General features: G+C 41.2%; 1 protein-coding gene and 1 pseudogene across 4 annotated transcripts in view; both read right to left on the bottom strand.

The window, feature by feature from the left end:
• The window catches only part of ADGRB3 (adhesion G protein-coupled receptor B3), an 884,916-nt gene that overhangs the window by 729,180 nt on the left and 139,815 nt on the right, over positions 1-15,921 (bottom strand). The window lies entirely within an intron of this gene.
• Positions 13,316-14,949, bottom strand: LOC129659947 (cAMP-dependent protein kinase type I-alpha regulatory subunit-like; annotated as a pseudogene).

Here is a 15,921-nt window from a genome sequence, read left to right as displayed (position 1 = left end):
TATTTTATGAATTACTTATCTCATTCTAATAAGGCTGAACATGTAAAATTAACCTCCTATACATTCCTAATTAGTTTTTAATGAATTTTAGTTTCTCTGTTAGGAAAAGATCTATCCAACTAACTACTAGGAATTTAATCTCCATTACTGAAGCATATGACAGCCATCCCAAGGGGAAAAATGTCCTTGAGGGGTGTGTGTGTGTGTGTGTGTGTGTGTGTGTGAGTGAGGGAGAGAGAGAGTCAGAAAGAGAGTCATTCTCAGAAATAACTAAATACCTAATTTTTTCCCTTCAACTTTGATGGCATATGGATCCAGGATCATTTACAACTAATGAATGACTTCATTATGAAACACTGAGAAAAACAAAAATTATGATATTCAGGTATACTGAATTGCTTGCTTCTGCTTATGCCCAATGCTTTTAATCAAGATTTAATAAAAAAAATGGAACTAACTAGCTAATTACATAATTAAATTGAATTTTCCAACTTAAAAAGACATTGACTAGAAGGAAACCAATGGCACACATAGTGTAGTAAAGGAATAATTTTTTAAAAAATTAAGACATTACTTTAGTTAATGACCAAGCATTCATGGTATTTTCTTAGGCTAAATTTTATAATGTATGGTAATATAATGAAATAATTTGTGCTATTAACATTCATTTTCTTCAACTATAACCCTTGTCTTTTACCTCTCAATTGACCTAGTTTCTTTGACTTTTCTGGAAAGAAAAGTTCGTTTTTACATATAGAGAAAATTTGCGTTAATACAATAATCTGTGTTTGAACTGTATTTGAGTTTAAGAAATATTGGCTATGCATTTTGGAAATATCTTGTACACAAAAGAATCAATTTGATTTAAAGACTTCATAAGGACCGTTTACATAACATTAGGCCACGTCAAAAGTGAAATGTAAAAGTAATCTGGAATAAGGAAAGCAGTGGCCAAATGTTTCACATACTATACTAAAAATAAAAAGAGACCGGACTGCAACTAATACAGACAATGGAGAAAAAGGATTTGCCAAGAACGCTAGTTAATGAGGAGCACATGTTTTTTTAGGCAAAGATAGGTGAATTATCTTTTAAGAACAGAATAGAATATCTAAAAAAAGTTCAGAGTAATAATATAAATCTTTTCTACTCATAAATAAATAGAAAATTAAATATTTTGGAATATATTGATTACATTTTCATTTTGTCTCAGATATATGGAAAATAAATGCTTTTACTGAATAGATATGTACTCTATATAATTATAAATAATAATAGGGCACAAGCCATCAAAAAACCACATATTTAAATTACGCAGATTGTGTGTAATTTAGTTATTTTCTCAGCTGGTAAGGAAAACGTCAAGGTAGGCTGACACTTTATCATGGGGAGCCTCTCTCAACTGAATAATCTTTCTGGCTTTGTAAGCCATAAGAGTTCATGGCATAGAATTTCATATTCTGGGTACCTAGTATATTTAAATAACTTTGAAATTATGCGTGTTTGCATGTATGTATATATAAAACTGTCAGTCTCAGAAATCACTCATTTGAGATTAAAAAAAAACTGGTTGAAATTCAAAATGAATGAATCAATGTAGTTACCCTAAGCAGCTTTTAGGATTAGTAGAGGGGTGTTCCGGAGAAGGCAATGGCACCCCACTCCAGTACCCTTGCCTGGAGAATCCCATGGGCAGAGGAGCCTGGTAGGCTGCAGTCCATGGGGTCGCTAAGAGTCGGACACGACTGAGCGACTTCACTTTCACTTTTCACTTTCATGCATTGGAGAAGGAAATGGCAACCCACTCCAGTGTTCTTGCCTGGAGAATCCCAGGGACAGGAGAGCCTGGTGGGCTGCCGTCTATGGGGTGGCACAGAGTCAGCCACAACTGAAGCGACACAGCAGCAGCAGCAGAGGGGTGTTCAAACAGACAAACAAGTGACTCATAATCCCACAAGCAAGCTAACATATGTCATAAAGCTCAAAACAGTTCTGAATACACACAATGGAAGGAACACGTAATCATTCATTCAGTATGAGGAAATAAGTTACAACTGAAAGTTTTTTAACAATAAAAGTGACACAATGAAATTAGTTCTCAGTACTGATTTTGTTACAGTTGTGTTCCTGTAAGTGGACACCTGTCAGCAAACAAGGGATAACGAGTGAGAGAGAGAAAACTGGTGCTCCAGTAACTAAGGTGCTGAAAATGCCAGTGGTGATGATAGTGGTTTGACAGGGATGCTGGGATGCTGCTGCTGCTCGCGATGCCTGGACTGACTACTTCCTGAGTGCTTCATGTGTATCAAGAACTTGCTAAGAGTTAATATCCATTACCTCTAATCCTGATAGTAATTTTGCAAGGACAATTTTTCTCCACTACGTGAATGAATGAGCCTTAGAATAATTAAATAGCTCTCCTCGGGTCACATTCATGTATAATCAGAGGCCAGAATGGAAAGGCGAGTCTGCAAAGCTCCACAGCCCACATATGTAATCTTTCACCAGGATATTTTCTGTTAGTGCTAGGAGAGGGACACATTACCAGGAACACATAATAAGGAGTTTCTCATCAAAGCTGCAAGTGAAATCAAGCAGCCAGAGGCATAAATACTGTAAACAAATAACAAACTCTGTAACTTTAGAGGTCAGTGGTAATACTGGAGAGCATAGCCATGAGTAGTAACCATGGCAACCAGACTGTACGCGACTAAAATGGTGGTAAGATTCCAAGTAGTTCCAAGAGATAAGGAGACGTGTTATTATTTTGAGGGACAAAAGCAAGACTAAAAGAAAGTTCTTTCTTTCTTTTTTTTTTTTTTGGTTTTGCTTATTATAATAGGAAATTCTCAAGCATCTTTAGAGTTCGCAGAAAAACAGCTGTAAAAAGCGAGGCTGAAACTTGAGGAGCATACAGGGAAATGAAGAGGCACAGAATTAGAGAAATGAAACTGCATGTGAATAAAAGCACTGGTAGAAACTCAAGGATTTAGAAACTCTAGGTATTTTATTTTCAAATCAGTGGTCAGGTAGATAAAGAATCTTAGATTAAGAATCAGTCAGACCAATAGATGGAGATCAGGAAACTATCAAGATTCAGACACTAACTTCAGAGGTTCCACTTAGCAAATAGAGAGTGCCCAAGAATGATTTTTCTTTTTTCAAAGTACAGACAAACGGAGAGCCCATACAAAGATGAAGAGGGTGAACAAAACACAATGATGGGGGAATCGGGTGATGCTCACACATCTGGGCAGGTCAGGGTCCTGGTTGAGATTCTGCTCTGGAAGAGGTTGTGCTCCTTCTGATACAGAACAGAAAGGCAGGGAAGGATGACTACACATAGATCTGTGACCAAACTGGAGGGGCGCTGACGGCATTCTCAACACTTTGTTGTTTCTAAAAGCACAGGGTAGCAGGGATCCGGGAGTGTGCAGAAGGCGTGAAGACGGGAGAAGAGCCAGGAGGTGTGCCCCAGCCATCCTGGGGACAGAATGAGAGCCCCAGGCGTGAGAAATGGAGCTCAAAATGGAAAGCACATGTTCTGTGATTAAACATCCATTATCACACTGCAAGGAACACCGTACCCAAACAATCATAATCACTCCTGAAAGTAAAAGTGTCCTCCGCGCAGAAGCAGTGTGTGTGCAACTATTAGAAGATTGGGGGTTTGGGAATAAACAGTCAGTGTTCCTTGTAGCAACTTCTTCCAGCATTAGATACAAACGTGTGAGAAACAAGACTACCCTGAGCTCCCATTAAGTTTCTGGGTAGGATGGGTAGCCCGTGCAGACCTGGAGAGGTTTGTCTGGTATTGAATATGGCCTGCCGAAAAGCAAACACCTTCACGATATCCTAACAAACAGATTTCCTTTTTTTTTTAAAGACTTTAAATTATTTTTATTGAAATATAGTTGATTCACAATGTTGTGTTAGTTTCAGGTATATAGCAAAATAAATTTCAGTTTATGTGCTTTATAAATATATATATATATATATATGTGTGTGTGTATATATATAGGCTTCTCTTGTGGCTCAGCTAGTAATGAATCTGCCTGCAATGCAGGAGACCTGGGTTTGATTCCTGGGTTGGGAAGATACCCTGGAGAAGGGAAAGGCTACCCACTCCAGTATTTTGGCCTGGAGAATTCCACGGACTGTACAGTCCATGGGGTCGCAAAGAGTCAGACACAACTGAGCAACTTTCACTTCACTTTATATATGTGTGTGTGTGTGTGTGTATGTGTGTTTTAGTCTCTCAGTTGTGTCCAACTCTTTGCAACCTCCAAGACTGTAGCCCACAAGGTTCCTTTGTCTATAGGGTTCTCCAGGTAAGAATACTGGAGTGGGTTGCCATTTCCTTCTCCAAGGGATCTTCCCAACCCAAGTATTAAATCTGGGTCTCCTGCACTGCAGGCAGATTTTTTACCATCTAAGCCAGATTTTATACATATATATATATATGTATAAAATAATGAATCTATAGACTGAACAATATATATATATACACACACATATTATTTTGTAGATTATTTTCTGTGATAGGTTATTACAAGATATTGAGTGGTATTCCCATGCTATATAGCAGATCCTTGTTGATTATCTATTTTATATATAGCAGTGTGTATATATTAATCCCAAACCCCTAATTTACCCCTCCCACCTTTTCCTTTTAGGAACTATAAGTTTGCTTTCCATGTCTCTGAGTCTATTTCTGTTTTGTAAATATGCAACCCACCATCACTCCAGCAAACAGATTTCCTAAACAATGAGCCTGAGCACTGAGTTCCCATTTTGTGTCCGTACCTGAGCATTCGCCTGCTTCCACAAGCCCAGCTTTTGGTGCTGCCTCTGTGGCCACTGTTCCCCCTGGACTGCAAGTGCTCTGTATGCTCTTGAAATATTATCCTATTAAATTGTTTTAGTTCTTAACTCTCATACCCATGGGGTAGATAGGAAGGAAGCAGCGTTATTTAATTATAAAGTAACTCTCCCCTTAACCAAATGCTTTAAATTATACCAGGGCAATTTTTTCATTGGTGGCATTTAAATTAAAGTTATATACAGCTGTCTCCTCAGCAGGAGTACTCTGTCCCCTACCCTTAATTTGACCTGAAGAGATTTTCCAGAGCTGAGTTAGCCAGCATGCCCATCAACCAGAACTCTAGACTTGGAAGACACATCTATCAGTGTTTTCTAAAATCTCTTTCCAGCAAGGCCTGGGAAAAGGTAGAGGGGTTTTTACCCTACCTGAGAATTACCTTCCTTGAAAGTGCCCATGTACGAAAAGCATTTTATTTTAGTGGAAATTTAAACAAAGGGACCATGTCTACAGCAGAAGGTTGACACAAACAACAAAACACCATTTATCAGAAAACAGGACGTCTTAAGAGGCAATGTTCCAAAGCAAATGCCCTCAGTTAATTCTTCAGAAAAAACATTTCCCCTGTGGCTGCAACCTTCCCACTTCCAGACAAGCAAAGCGCTCAGCCCCTGCTCTCCTCTCTTCTGTCATAAAGATTTTGAATCTCCCCTTGGTTTTTGCCTCCTTCCTTCAATTCCCGAGCGCTCAGCTTTCTCTGGGCTGCTCTGTGTTCCCTTCAGACTCCAACCATCTTTTTTCATCTTCAAATGGCCACCTCCCACGGGGCTCCCTGCTGACGTTTCCTTCTCCCTTCAGGTCTGTGCATCCTGGGCAGGCGAGGGCAGGGGACCTCACCATTTAATTCTCCAAGAGAGACCGAGATGGACCATCACATCTATCATGAGCTTATTCCTAGAATCCCTCCATTTCAGTCAGTGACCCTACGGTTTCTCACCCTTCTCTCCAAGGTCAAAAAATACAGACACCCTTCCTGTTTGCTGGGGCCCAAGTTGCCACACACTGGCCAAACCCCCTCCCCAGGGTGCATTTCAGTGAAACTCATCAAAGGCAGGACATTCGCTGTCTTATTTGTCTTGCTCCTTCCTTTACAGTTTTTTTTTTTCTTTTTTCAATAATGTGCATCTATTTATTATGTTTAAATTCATTTTATTTTATTGAAGTACAGTTGATTTACAGTGTCCTGCTGGTTTCAGTGCACAGCAACATGATTCGGTTATGCACATGCGTGCTCAGTCTCTCAGTCTCTCTTTGCGACCCCATGGATTGTAGCCTGGCCAGCTCCTCTGCACATGGGATTCTCCAGGCAAGAATACTGGACTGGGTTGCCATTTCCTCCTCCAGGGGATCTTCCAGACCCGGGGTATTCAGTTATATATATATATCTATGCATCTATTCTTTTTCAGATTCTTTTCTATTATAGGTTATTACAAGATATTGAATATGGTTCCCTGTTCTAATCAGTAGGACCTCATTATTTATCTATTTCATATATAACAGTGTGTATATGTTAATCCCAAACTCCTAACTTACCTCTCACTTTCCCTTTGTAACCGTTAGTGTGTTTGTACATATTTCAGTTCAGTTCAGTACCTTAGTCGTGTCCGACTCTTTGCGACCCCATGAACTGCAGCACGCCAGGCCTCCCTGTCCATCACCAACTCCCAAAGTTCACTCAGACTCATGTCCATCGAGTCGGTGATGCCATCCAGCCATCTCATCCTCTGTCGTCCCCTTCTCCTCCTGCTCCCAATCTCTCCCAGCATCAGCCTTTTCCACTGAGTCAACTCTTTAGCTTTAGCATCAGTCCTTCCAATGAACACCCAGGACTGATCTCCTTCAGAATGGACTGGTTGGATCTCCTTGCAGTCCAAGGGACTCTCAAGAGTCTTCTCCAACACCACAGTTCAAAAGCATCAATTCTTCAGCACTCAGCTTTCTTCACAGTCCAGCTCTCACATCCATACATGACCACTGGAAAAACCACAGCCATGACTAGACAAACCTTTGTTGGCAACGTAATGTCTCTGCTTTTCAATATGCTGTCTAGGTTGGTCATAACTTTCCTTCCAAGGAGTAAGCGTCTTTTAATTTCATGGCTGCAGTCACCATCTGCAGTCATTTTGTACATCTTTACACATAATCATATCAGCGAACAACTCGAGGAAATCTCCCCCTCCATCCTCACAATGTGCTTGAACCTGCTGTCCACTCACTTGTCCACTTACGGACCCTCAACCCTCAGATCCATTCTCATTAGTGTCCACAAGCCAGCTCTGCACCTTGTACCAGATGCAAAGGAGTGTGTAGGTCTGTTCCACAAGCATGTGCAGTCGCACGGCACACATGAATCCTGAGCGCACGCACATCCTGCCTTCTGAGGACTGCACCTTTGATGCTGTCACACCGACTTGTCTCGTGTCCTGTGACACCTTCAAGGCCTCATCTGTGCGGCTGGAGGTTCTCCTTAGTGACGTCAACCTGACAGGTCAGCCCTCGTTTCTCACCAAGGCTCCTAGCCCTTCCATCAAGAAAACAGATCAGTGCTCTGCACCCACAGTGAACACCCACACGTGTTACATGTCTACAGTCATGAAACTTCCCAAGTGCTGGTTTGTCTAACTGCCCTCCTCCTATTCCCAGCACATAACATTCCACACGGAAGCTCCCTCCTTGATGAGGGTCTCCTCTAGATTTCTTTATGAGCTATTGGAGCTCAGGACCCATATTTTCTATTTCATACACTTCTTACTCCTCAGGTCCCCTTTGCAGATGGCATAATAAGGAAGAACAAATCTGACTCCATGGGTCTGTTTCTTTTATTTTAACCTTTGTGTTCTGTTGTTTTCACTATAAGTTAATCACTGAAGTCATGTTGTCTGTAGCTTAAAGCATACATAATGGGCTACCTCCAGGAACCCTGCCTCCCATGCAATGAGCATTAACCTAAATATCTTTGTTTAGCTCACAGCAAACATTCTGACCAGGCCCACCTGTGAATGGCTGCAGAAAAGAAGAAATTAACACTTCCCCTCTGGAGTCCTCAGGAATCAGGAAACATTTGCCACCACTTACCACCTTGTTTTTGCTTTGCCTCCTCACCTCCCACCTCTTTGTTCTATTAAAAACAGAACAAAACAAAAGCAACAACTAGCATCCACAGCCAGGGAAGATAGTTCTTTGGGACATTAATCCACTGTCTCCTCAGTCTGCTGACTTTCTGAATAAAGTCACTATTTCTTGGCCCAATAACTCCTCTCTCGATTTATTGGCCTGTTGTGTGGCAAGCAGTAGGAGCTTGGACTTGGTAAAAATAGTGCATATTCATAAAAATTTGTGAACCACCTGAATAGTACTATGTTAAGTGCCAAGAAGAGAAGACAAAACACAGAGCATGGGTGGTGAGTCCACAAGCACGGATGCAGCTCTGGGGATGGTACAGACCTGTGCAGAGCCTGCTGTGAGAAGGAGCAGCAGGGCAAGCCCTTTCTCCTACCTTCTCAGTTAGAGCTGGTCTCCGTCATCACCTTTAATTTAGATTCCCTGCCCCTTGACCCCCGACTTCTTGGTCCTTAAGATTCTTTTCCGCTATGCAGAGGGCTGGCAGGAAAGATGAAAAATGTCTGCATTTCTAATCCAACACGGGGATAACAGTGTTTGTTCTGCCTTAGTCATGATTAACATGAAGATCAAATATGAATTGTACTTGAAAGCAGGTTGTAATGTTTTATCCCTGGTTTTAATCTCTGACTTTCAGAGAAAAGTAAAGCTTGCTTCCTGAGTCATGGACCCAAACCACAATGTGACACTAAGCTTTCCCCCTAGGGACCTGCTCTTTTATAGAATTCACACCTCCTCTGGATTTACATTCACTTCATATTTTCATTCGTTACCTCAAATAATATACCTTCTCTGGATACCAGAGTCCTTCTATTTAAAGTGATTTAATTTCTAAATCTCATTTTTAAATGACCTTGTGCTTTTAAAACTTGCCTCTCTGAGAGTCTAACCAAAATTTCCAACTTGCTACTCTTCTAAGACCTCCAACCAAATCTGATATGTTGCCTTAGGGATACGCCAGCCCCTCCAATCAGCACCAGGAAGCTTTGCTTTTGTCCATGACATACTACCTTAAAAACACACCCAGTTAGGAAAAAACAACTTCACATTCACTCTCCTACTCTCAGTTGGTTACTGAGATTATTTTTTAGACTGCTTTTCTTTTTCTTTATTTATATTTTAAATATATATATATATCTCCTTATTTAATCTTTTTTATTACTTGACCTACTGTTAAGACAATCGATAACAAAAAGAAGAGAGTGTATTAGCACGCACAGTGTAATCAGATGAGTAGCCAGGAAACGATACAAAATGGTCCTTTGTCCACTGTAATTTCTAGAGAAGTAGATCTCATAAACTCACTTAGCAGGCCAGAAATAATGACTTCTAAAGCCTTAAATATCTACTGAGACAAACGATGCCAATCGTAATCTCTCATACATACTCAAACTGCACTAAGATAAAGCTTTAAATGTGATCATTTTAAATTCAGATCTAAATTTTCTTAGATTAAAACTACAAGGGAGTAAACAGCAAAGCCAAATAACTTACAAGCAAAACTCATTTAAACAGCACTGTATGTATGTAAATATCATGATCACGATAACATAATACATCAAACTGTGGAAGTTGGTGGCATTGTAAACAATTTAGTTAAGTACAATTTTACCATATAAACAAAGATCAAATCAAACTTTAAGTTAATAAGAATATAATTTTAATTTTTAATTTTTTAAATATAAAAAGTAATGAAAATAAAACAGATCACAAAATCCTCATTTAGTACAGATTATTTTAAAAAGTAAAAAATTTGTAATAAGGTAGCTTTCTACCCCACACCAAAAGGTAAATAAAATATTTTCCCCAGATTTATACTCCAAACTTGGGCTTCCTAGGTGGTGCTCAGTTCAGTTCAGTCACTCAGTTGTGTCCGACTCTTTGCGACCCCATGAATTGCAGTATGCCAGGACTCCCTGTCCATCACCAACTCCTGGAGTTCAATCAAACTCATGTCCATCGAGTCGGTGATGCCATCCAGCCATCTCATCCTCTGTCGTCCCCTTCTCCTCCTGCCCCCAATCCCTCCTAGCATCAGAGTCTTTTCCAATGAGTCAACTCTTCGTATGAGGTGGCCAAAGTATTGGAGTTTCAGCTTTAGCATCATTCCTTCCAATGAACACCCAGGACTGATCTCCTTTAGGATGGACTGGTTGGATCTCCTTGCAGTCCAAGGGACTCTCAAGAGTCTTTTCCAACTCCACAGTTTAAAAGCATCAATTTTTCAGTGCTCACCATTCTTCACAGTCCAACTCTCACATCCATACATGACCACTGGAAAAACCGTAACCTTGACCAGACGGACCTGTATTGGCAAAGTAATGTCTCTGCTTTTCAATATGCTATTATCTAGGTTTCTCATAACTTTCCTTCCAAGGAGTAAGTGTCTTTTAATTTCATGGCTGCAGTCACCATCTGCTGTGATTTTGGAGCCCCCCCAAAAAAAGTCTGACACTGTTTCCACTGTTTCCCCATCTATTTCCCATAAAGTGATGGGACCAGATGCCATGATCTTAGTTTTCTGAACATTGAGCTTTAAGCCAACTTTTTAACTCTCCTCTTTCACTTTCTGCCATAAGGGTTTTGTTATCTGCATATCTGAGGTTATTGATATTTCTCCTGGCAATCTTGATTCCAGCTTGTGCTTCCTCCAGCCCAGCGTTTCTCATGATGTACTCTGCATATAAGTTAAATAAGCAGGGTGACCATACACAGCCTTGACGTACTCCTTTTCCTATTTGGAACCAGTCTGTTCCATGTCCAGTTCTAATTGTTGCTTCCTGACCTGCATATAGGTTTCTCAAGAGGCAGGTCAGGTGGTCTGGTATTCCCATCTCTTTCAGAATTGTCCACAGTTTATTGTGATCCACACAGTCAAAGGCTTTGGCATAGTCAATAAAGCAGAAATAGATGTTTTTCTGGAACTCTCTTGCTTTTTCCATGATCCAGCAGATGTTGGCAATTTGATCTGTGTTTCCTCTGCCTTTTCTAAAACCAGGTTGAACACCTGGAAGTTCATGGTTCACGTATTGCTGAAGCCTGGCTTGGAGAATTTTGAGCATGACTTTACTAGCGTGTGAGATGAGTGCAATTGTGTGGTAGTCGGAGGTGGTGCTAGTGGTAAACTATTTGCTGCCAATACAGTCAGTGAAGTTTCTCAGTCCTGTCCAACTCTTTGCAATCTGATGGACTGTAGCCTACCTGGCTCCGCCATCCATGGAATTTTCCATGCAAGAGTACTGGAGTAGGTTGTCATTTCCTTCTCCAGGGGATCTTCCCGACCTGGGGATCAAACCCAGGTCTCCCGCATTGCAGGCAGACACTTTGCCATCTGAGCTATCAGGGAAGCTCAATACAGGAGACTAAGAAATGCAGATTCAGTCCCTGGGAAATGGCAACCCACTCCAGTATTCTTGCCTGAGAAATCCCATGACAGAGGAGACGAGTGGGCTACAGTCCACAGGGTTGCAAAGAGTTGGACATGACTGAGTGTCTGAGCAAAAACTCCAAACTTAGTATAACCTAAAAACTGTTCAAATCTGTGAAAAAAATCTATTCAAATCTGTGATTTAAGTTACCTGAGAAAGGGTAAGGAGAGGAGATTAATAATCAGAGTCAGTTGCATACAGATGGAAAAAAACACTTGCAGTCACTTCCAAATATAACCCTACATATTATACAAAAGCATTAGTGTCAGTCGCTCAATCATGTCCAACTCTTTGAGACCCGGTGGACTGTATCCTCTCTCTTTGGAATTCTCCAGGCAAGAATACCGGAATGGGTTGCCATTTCCTTCTCCAGGGGATCTTCCTGACCGAGGGATCAAACCCAGGTCTCCCGCATTGCGGGCAGATGCTTTAACCTCTGAGCCACCTGGGCAGCCCCCCACAATGCAAATAAAAGTGCCTAAATTATGGAACTGTGACATTCATCTAAAAATAACATTAATAAAAATAAGCAGAAATCATTGGTGCACAAAGACTAATGTAATGTTGATAAGGCTGGGAAATACTGAAATACAGTTAAGACTCAAAACAAAAGTTTACCCAAAAAAAAGTTTTCCAGAGAAATAAAATGGTAGATAAGAAAGCAGAACTTTTCAGCAGGATGGCCTTTTAGACCAATTTGAAACACAGACGTATTCTGAAAGTGAAAGTGAAAGTCGCTCAGTCACATCCAACTCTTTGGGACCCCATGGACAATACAGTCCATGGAACTCTCCAGGCCAGAATACTGGAGTGGATATTCCAGTATACTTCTCCAGGTGATCTTCTCAACCCAAGGATCGAACCCAGGTCTCCTGCATTGCAGGCAGATTCTTTACCAGCTGAGCCCCCCAACCCACCATAAATCCTAGTTGATGTAAAAAGACAGGGGGAGGTTAAAGCAAAGTAAAAACTTCTTCCCCAATCTCCTGCCCCAGTGAATTTAGGGGACAAAGTCCCCAACACTGATCTCTGTCCACCTGTCGTATTTCCCTTTAGCAATCCCACCTCCCTTTCTCTGTTATCACATTTTGTCTGTCTCTCCCCAGCAAACCCTGGCTCCTGGAATCAGTGCTTAAATGAGATTATGATCCCAGAGTCAACTGAAGGATGTACATTAACCAAAAGCTCTAAGTTAACTACCAAGAGTGCAAACCTCAAATTCTTATTCTGAGTCCAGCATCTGATGATCGATATTTGGCACTAACTAGATAAATGCAGGTGTAATCAGAATTTATGAGCTGAGTCAGATGTGGTTAAATCAGAACCCAATATTTGCAGCTTATGATTTGGTGTGGAAAGCAAAAGACAGGAATAGACAGCCACACCTTAAATGCTTTTAGAATTGGAGAGGAAACATTAAGAACAAGATCAAAACAAAACTAGGCAAATTAGTTTGACAAATAAAAATTCTTGTTAAAAAAAAGCAAACATGTCATATCCATCTGATAATTAGAAAAACTGCACATTTTTCTGCCCTTAAACACAGGCAGATGTCTTTCTACTATACTAAAATTTTTCTACATGTGTTTTTCCTAATTCTCAGAGCTTCATGAGACATCATTTATTCTACAAAGAAGTACAAATATGGCTATATATATGGCCACAGTCTAAAATATGCTTATATAATATGAAACTTCAGTCACTTTAAAGATCCTGCACTATTATTACATCATGGGTCTATGGTAACCCACGTGGTGCAGGGTCTGATCTCACCAGAAAGCGTCGCCAGCAGGGCCCAGGGTGGATACTAACACTGCACACAGAGATGCAAGAACAGCAAAGACTCTTTGGACTCTTCCTATTTATTTTACTTTGTAGGCACACTCAGTTAATGTTCCCAAATAAAAACAGTGCTGTAAATCCAACTTTAATGGAAACCAAGAAGCTGCGATGCCAGCGGCCACCTGTCCCTGCAAAGCGGGACAGAGCCCATCTGCATGAAGAATCTGGATGGGGAGAGGCAGGCAGGGAGGCACAGGAGGCAGACTCCAGACAGACAGGGACACAAAACTGCTGTGCTGCTGGCGGTTTCACTTGAGAACGTCCGAGCTCAAGCTGAGAACACATTCCAACCTCTGCAGGTCCAGCCTGACACGCTTCAACAGGCCACGCACATCCAGGGTGGCAGCAGGTGAACAATTCATCAGCAGAGCAATTTTGCCAAAACAATCTTCCCACTTCAACAAATTCTCCATTTTCTGACCGATGGCTCAGCATAGCAGCTGAATCCTCTAAAACAAAAAAGAACTTCTCTGATTCTCCCTGCACCAGTCTTCTGGCTGTCTTCAGCCTGGACTGGTTCCATGGCATCAGCTACCCTGAGATGTTCCCACTTGTCCAGAAATGCTAAAATAGATCCTTTGCTAAAAGACTCCTCACACGTCTTCAGCTTTCTCGGCACGCTTCCCAGGAGGATCCTTCTAGAGTTGTCTTGGGGCGATGCCCCACAACTTCACATCTGTCTGGGCCTTGAAGGTAGCTGCTCTGGGTGCTCCATGATTGAAGCAATTTCCCCAATGCTCCTTCCTTCCCCAACACTGGTTGCCCATTCACTGCTGACACAGACTTTCATTTCTCCTTGATCAATCCCTTCATAACCTTGCTGAATGACAATCTCTCCAGCAATAAAGGAAACTGGAAACACGGCATCAAAATGATTGCTTCTCTCACTATCATCAAGATGTGAAAACAGCACATTCTTTTCAACAGCTTTAGCTAAAGCAGCCATTGTCTTGTAACCTTCTGGTCCCACCTTCCTATCACAGGATGTGGCATCTTGCTTAGTGTAGACCTCAGCGTGGATGGCACCTTGTTGCCCCCAGCCCCTCAGCGCTGGGTTGGTTGGAGGGAGAGAGACTTCATCCTTCCTTGAGTCTGCACAAGAGCTTGCTTTCTGCAGATTCTGGATCCGTTTTACCTCCTCCTTTTCCAAACTCTCAAAGTATTCCCTGAGGAATGTCGTGGCCTCTCGGGCCGTGCAGTGCACAGCTACATGATGGAGTCTTTGAACAGGGCCTGGATGTGTGCTTCTGGTCGTAGAGCTCACGTTCCCAGGGGCTGCACTCCTCAGCAGAGGTGCCACCAGGAGCCAGGGCTGTCTTCCGTCCTGGCGGTGGCCAGGGGAGCGCCCTCTCCTGTCCTGTCTCCACTTGGTGAGCATCATTGATATTTGTGTGTATGGATTCTGTTCTCCCCATAAATCATGGATGGTGCATGAATATTGGATATTAATTGGCTTCTTGTTTCTCCCATCACTAAAAGGTTTTGCAGGTATGTACCAGATTTACTCATTGCACTGTAATTTAATCAGTCAAGACCAGTAAATCACACATGTATAGCATATGCTTGACTCTTGGGGCAAAAACATCAGAGGTGCATCTTGAACTTGACCTGCAAAGCTCAAGAGTGCCAGACAACTGGACCTATCTTCCCATTTCACATATTTCTCTTTATTTAGACTGTATATTCTGAGACTCCCTATACCTTCCTATATCAGGAATATTCTACTATAACTGAAAAGTCTTTTTTAGGCTAAGTCAATTCTTAAAATTCCAAAAAACCTTTTTAGCCAAAAAACCTTTTTGGGCTAAGTCAATTCTTAAAATTCCTAATTAAGCTAATTCCATATGCCAGTTTTAATTTCTTATAATACTTATAATGCATAGCTTGTGATTTATTTATATATTACCTACAGATCACCTCAATTTTTCATGTACACATTTTTATCCAATTACATAGGTTCCTGAAAGCTAGAACTTTTGTTATAAATGTATTAATTTTCTATGCTCTCTGGCATAGGCTGATGTGAGATGAATAGTCAGCTAATGATAATTGAATTAACACAGAATTATAGGAAATACATAATTAGCACCCAGTTATTCATGTCGCTATATCACATCCTTAGGGCCTTTATGTTACACAAACAGGATTTACAGTGGTGTCACACACAAAGTCTATACTCAATAAATATACACTTAATACATACTTATATACTTATTAGCAATACTTAATAATAGAATGTGAAGTCGCTCAGTCATGTCCAACTCTTTGTGACCCCATGGACTGTAGCCCACCAGGCTCCTCCATCCATAGAGTTTTCTAGGCAAGAGTACTGGAGTGGGTTGCCATTTCCTTCTCCAGGGGATCTTCCCAACCCAGGGATCAAACCCGGGTCTCCCGCATTGCAGGCAGATGCTTTACAGTCTGAGCCTCCAGGGAATCCCAATAATAGAATATATATTACTTAAAAAAATAATTGCAATATCTCTTTTCCCTGAAATTCTCTCTGCACTTGAAATAGATTTTTTCTAGCAGTGAATGGGCTCCAATTTTGACAATAGCTACAAACAGATGTGGTAAAGAATCCTCCTGCCAATGCAGGAGACATAAGAGAGGTGGGCTCGATCCCTGTGTCAGGAAGATTTGCAGGA

The sequence above is a fragment of the Bubalus kerabau genome, chromosome 9 (genome assembly GCF_029407905.1).
Source record: "Bubalus kerabau isolate K-KA32 ecotype Philippines breed swamp buffalo chromosome 9, PCC_UOA_SB_1v2, whole genome shotgun sequence".
NCBI lineage: Eukaryota > Metazoa > Chordata > Mammalia > Artiodactyla > Bovidae > Bubalus > Bubalus kerabau.
This window is presented reverse-complemented; position numbering and strand designations above follow the sequence as displayed.